Raw genomic sequence first — 5,902 nt, forward strand, 5'->3', positions numbered from 1 at the left:
TCTTCTTCCTCCTCATTCCTTCCTTCTTTTTCTTTTTCTTTTTTTTTAATGTAGTAGCTAGATTTGAATCACATGGAGTGTAAGGGTTCTTGGGTTCTTACCAAGTTTAAAAAGAAGAAACTGAGGCCAGCACAAGAAGATCCAATGTGAATTTATTCGGCTCCCGAGCGAGGTTCTCTGGTCCGACAGGAGGGGCCGGAGAAGTCACACGGACTCCTCTCAGATGTGGGGCTTTATAGGGAGTGGAGGCGTTCGATTGGTTGTGGGAGAGCAGGGTGTAGGCAAGGCAAGCTTGCTATTGGCAGGTAGGCAGAGTTTGAGTGCCATTGGGTAGTTTTACAAGACTCGACTGCTATTGGGTAGAGTTACAAGACTTCTTTTGCATTTTGGTGGGGTTCTTTAAGGGAGGGCTAGGCTGTGTGAGGGGGGTGGATGTGTCTGAGCTCCCGGGGCTGGGGGAGGGGGGTGTCCAAGCTCCCGGCGAGGCGACCGGCCTTACATGGAGAAAAGTGGTTTTCAAGAATGAGAAAAAAATATACTAATTAAAATGCAACTCATAAGTAGACCTTTTCCCTTGTCACTGAGAAAGGCTTTTACTTGTACATTCTGTGTCATCAAAACCTTACAATATGTCCTAGGACTTCACTCACTAAGGATTCTGTAAAACATAGGTTGTCATGTGAGGATAGAGCCTGGAATGTGCCATATCTTGAGATAAGAACTTTAGGAAAAATGGCTTCAGCAGATCACCACGGAAACCACATTCTTCAATGAATGGTCATCCTAACTTTATTCACCAGCAGTATTTAACCTTCTTAGCTTAAATTCATCCTTTAGAGTTTAGATCATTTTAAAGCATTTTTATTGTATTCATTTAAAAAATCCTGTGGAAGAGGCAGTATAAGGTGTTGACAGCTGAAAAGGCAGTAAGCCAAGGAAAAAAAGCCTGTTGGCTGACGTTTTGAAGGGGATCTGAGCTTTGTGCTTCTAACTGCCTTTCTTAGTGGTCTAGGGTTCTTTCTTACTCCTGTGTGATTTATATAACTTTCAATTACTGGGTAGCACCTGTACAGCAGAATCATATGATGTTAGTCTTGGCAAGGGACTAAGAGATCCAACAACCTTCATTTCATTGATGAGCTTCAGAAGGGTGAAATGACATATCCAAGGTCACCTTCTAATTCTTCTCTTGGATTTGATTTATTTGGATATAAAGGTAGGTTGTTCTTTACCTTCTGGAAAGATGGAATTTCAATATAAGAAAGATCTTTATGACAATTTGACCCTGGAGACTTTAAATGGAGCAGGAAATTCCAAATTATGATTCCTACAACAGTTTTAACTTGGCCACAGTAGGCATGATCATTAAGGTAGAGTCTGTGGGATTACTACGTTAGTGTATTTTCTTATAGCTTTAAAAAATTTAATTGAATTTTGTATTATGTGTAAGCTTGGTAGGTGAATTCATAGGAAAGAATTTTTCTGTCAACCAAACATACTGCCTTAGGAGAAAAACAGAAAGGGCAAAAGTAATTCAAGAGAATCAGGTCTATTTCAACAAAGGACCTTCCCTGGATGTGGGATGCACATAGCTGAGACTAGGCAGAGTGCCACTGAGCTATTTTGCCAAGCTCATTAAATTCTCTCTTGCTTGCCACAGTCACCAACAAGTTAAGAAGGTGTTTTGTCGTCCTCGTCTTTCTTAGGCATCAGAATTGTAGGATTATTCCCCTGCCAAAGTGATGGTCCTGTCTGTCTTGATGCAGTTTGGCTTTCTATCCATGGCTGTGTAGCAGTACTTGGAGACAATTGCGAGCAATTTTAAAAGTTTTCCAAGGGATTACAGTTTAAAAAGTCTTGACAAACTCCACTTGAATGTAGTTAAAGGAAAATATACTGTATACCCAAACAAAATTAAAATTTTAACTTGCATTCTTTTCTTAAAATTGTGTGAGTTTCTTCACTTGATCTTAGCCAAAAGGCCGAGAAGCGATGTGTGTGAGTTTCTTTAATAATTACTTCTTTCCACCCTGAGAATTTATACAAGTGGAAATGGAGGTGTGGAGGGAGCAGGAGTCTCGGCCAAGTTCAGGAGTGGCAGAGGACAAAACAGAAAAAAACTACCACCTATCATGTAGCACAATACTTGGAAATAAATGGAATTGTTAAAGAATGAATGAATCCAGGTTTATGAATTTCCACTCATTACTTTTTTCATTATACCATGATTACCTGCCCATTGGGTATCTCATCTCACTCCCTTATCTCAGATGACCTCATTAAAGTTACATTCTAGCTGACCCGCATTCAAGTTGGGAAATATGAGTCCTCATTCACCAGGGCAGTCCCAAGGTCTGTGTCTTTCCACATGGCTTGAACAGGCGCTTCAATCAGCATGCTAATTTGGGATTGCTGAGAGCACAAATCCCTATCTACTTGTTTCTTTTACCGTGGACATTTTAAATTAAGCATCTAATTTGGTCCTTGGGGACTTCACTCTGCTTTAATAATACATGTGATAAAATTTACCTCTTTGCTTTCAAAGTTGTTAATTATGGAGTGCATTTCAAATGAGCTATTGCAGCCAAGAAATCATCCCTTTTAGATGCTTATATACTTTAATACTGGAAAGAAGTAACAAGCCATGAAGGGTTATAAGATATCTCTCCATATGGACAGTGGTGCTTTGGGGGAACCAAACAGGGACTTTTTGGTGATGGGCTTGTATCAAGTTGTTCTCAGTTTATGCTGCAGATTTTAATGACCCAGAGGGCTTAACCCACTTTCAAAGCAGATGGAAGAAGATCAGATTTAGGCAGAAAGCCCTCAGATAGATGAGTGGACTCGGACATTGATCTTTTTAAGAAGTGGAAGCAGTTGCTTCAAGGGAAGACAGGTTCTTTATGCCTTTCAAAGTGAGCATAGCCAACTGCAGCTTGTTTCAGGCTTCTGGTGAACCTCGGATGTGTTCTCAAAATTAGGTATTATGAGTTCTTAAGGTCACTAAAGTCATGACTTCCTAATAAATTAGCAGTGGGTTTCCAAGAGATTTGTAAAAGGACCTCTGGTCTTCAGACATACAAATGCAGTTTAAATACTAATGCAGTTACAAAGATTTAAATAATCTAAATTACTCTGCCTTAAAATTATTAGAACCCAGCCAACTCATTTGCACATGGTAGCCTCAAAAGATGGCTTTTAGTGGCTTAGTTCTGGAGCTTCAGCCATTACTTTCCCATTACCTGAAATGATTACTGGGCTTTGCAAAATACTCTGGGTGCCATATAAAATATTAACTTTAACTGTCTATGGGAACATGTCCTAGAAAATATGGTTGCTTAGGAGTTGAAGTGTGAAATAGATTTTCATGAGGTAGTCATTTTATGTCATCTACTCAAAGGTATGCTTAGTCTGGTACCAAGAGAAGACAGAGGAGAAGACAGGTAAGAAATTCTTTCCACTTTGTTTTATGAGAAGTCCAGGCATTTTGTTTTTTAACAAACCACAGATTGAACCCAGGTTTACTAGGCATTACAGGGCCTGTGGAAAACAGTCTGAGTGAGCTAGTGCAATATGATCCTGCCTTCAGATCCATCAGCAACCAAAAAAGTAGGTTAACTTTTGGAACACATGGGTGATGCTAATCTTCCTCCTGGGAACTGACCTAATAAGAGAAATGTTGCCAGTAGAAACTAGCTATTTTGTGGAGTAATAAAGCTGTGATAGAAAAAGGGTGAAATCTGATTAGTATTGGGCTAGACAAGGAAGAATCATCACTCCTGTGTTTGTTATATAAGGAAAACTTACAGTGACTGTAAATAGTTGTAGGTGGGAGTGATTCACTTCACCACCACCAGTTTGCCATCAGTTTCCTATTTATCAGATGAGTTAGGAGAAGATAATTACAAAAGGCCTTTTGACTCCTAGTATTTGTTTTGGTCTAGATGGTAGGATGTAGTGTTGGGTAAGGGAGAGACCACTGTGGGGCCTCAGGAGGCAGGTGGTAGTTGTGACTCTAACACTAAATTATTGCCACAAGTTTTGGATATTAAGGAGTATTTTCAGTTTTGTACAATATTATTTTATATGAACCTTTTGTTTTTGGAATGAATTTCCTAATGCTAGATCAAAGGCACTCATTTGTAAAGCTTTCATTCTGTTACCAGAACAAACCCACAACATTACACTCATACTAGTTATATAATGTTGTCTACTTCACTACAAATTCACCCCAAATGAGTATTATAATGAAAATAAATCAAGGTCAATATGAGAGTTTGGGAAATGACTTAGCAACACGAAAGATATGAATGCCTTCAGAAACATTTAGATGTCTTTAAGTATTGTTTTGTAGCTTTTTAATTTATCTGTGGCTAATATTTTACCCAAGATTAGTATGTGTGGTGTATACACACACATATATGCATATATATATGTACACATATGTAATTTGTTTCTCTTTTCTCTCTCTCTTTGATGCTCAATTCCCTGGTGTAATTTAAATATTTACAAAACCTTTCAGCTTTGGTAGCCCCTTTGCAATACTTCAATGACAGATCCCAATTGTGTTTGAGTACAATAAGAATGTCATATTCCCAAGACTCTGACATCACAATGAAAACCTACTGTTGTAGGGAAAAAAAAGTCTCTCCAGAAATGTCTAAACTCTTGGATTCATCCATATATATATATATGGAAGATATAGATACACATTCTCTCTCTCTCTCTCTATATATATATGTGTATTTCAATGTCATTTCTTTATCAAGTATTCCAAAATCCCACTCTAATCCCTCTGTTGCCCAGAGTGTATGCAGAAGGGATCTTAAAGTCATATAGGCCATGCTCCTTATTAGAATCGAAACCAGAGAGGTTAAATGGCTTGTCCATCATTGCACAACTCTTCATAAATTAGAGAGTTCTGGAGTGATGAATGTTTGTGAAAAGTTTTCGTGGTGGTAAATACAATAAAGTGATATGTGTGTCATGCAAAGAAGCAAGATATTGAGTAAGTCTCCCTTATCCTCATTAAAAAAAGAAATACACATTAGACTTGTAAGTCCCAGGCTCGTCGTTTATAAGACTTATGGTACTCTTATGCAAATCATTTCATCTCTTAGGAACTTAATTTTTTAAATTATAAAATAAACAATATCAAATGACACCTCAATTCCCTTCTAAAGTTAATATTCAAGCAGCATTTTCTCTGGGTCACACCAAAGGCTTGCTCAAAAGGCTGTTGTGTTAGTACAGCATCATTGTGAGTCCATGAAATATCAAGATTTTCATCTTTGTGCATTTTTATTGTCTACAAGCAAAAGATGACAGATTGAAGGCCTGCGTTTTATTTTCAAAGTCATATCCAGGGTAGAGCTTAAATGTAATGTTGAAGAATAAAGTTTTAATGTACTCTATTGCATTTGGGCTTGGATCTTATAATAGAAATTATTATACTTTATGGGGCAGAGATTAAGATTTGTTCTTGGAAAAATATCGGGATTTCCTCAGCCAAAATGAATTTAAAAGATTTTCACACAATTTCAGAGACGCCTATAGTAGAGTTGTGAGTATTTTAAACCAATCATCAATAAGTCTTATTTTCTTTCCTAGCTTTATTTTACAAACAGGCATAAGACATTGGCTCTGATCTCAAGAAACTTGATGATTCAAGAGAGAAATATATACATAGTTATTATAAAGCAATTTAATAGATCAGGTAATAGAAATAGGATTAAGATGTAAAGGAATCAAAGGGCCCCATTTATCCCAGCCTTGGGAGGAGAAGAGCCTTGGGAGGGAAAGTTTGTAGGAAAGACAACACTTACAAATGCTAGGTGCTTTGCCAAAGGTGACGTCACTAGCGATGGAGTAAGCACTACAATTTCAGTCTCTTTCCTGAGGG

General features: G+C 37.8%; 1 pseudogene; it reads right to left on the minus strand.

The window, feature by feature from the left end:
• Positions 1-1,835: 1,835 nt before the first annotated feature.
• LOC135274516 (U2 spliceosomal RNA) lies at positions 1,836-1,994 on the minus strand (annotated as a pseudogene).
• Positions 1,995-5,902: the final 3,908 nt, after the last annotated feature.

The sequence above is a fragment of the Aotus nancymaae genome, unplaced genomic scaffold (genome assembly GCF_030222135.1).
Source record: "Aotus nancymaae isolate 86718 unplaced genomic scaffold, 86718_ANA_hifiasm-v0.15.2.pri h1tg000011l, whole genome shotgun sequence".
Taxonomy (NCBI): domain Eukaryota; kingdom Metazoa; phylum Chordata; class Mammalia; order Primates; family Aotidae; genus Aotus; species Aotus nancymaae.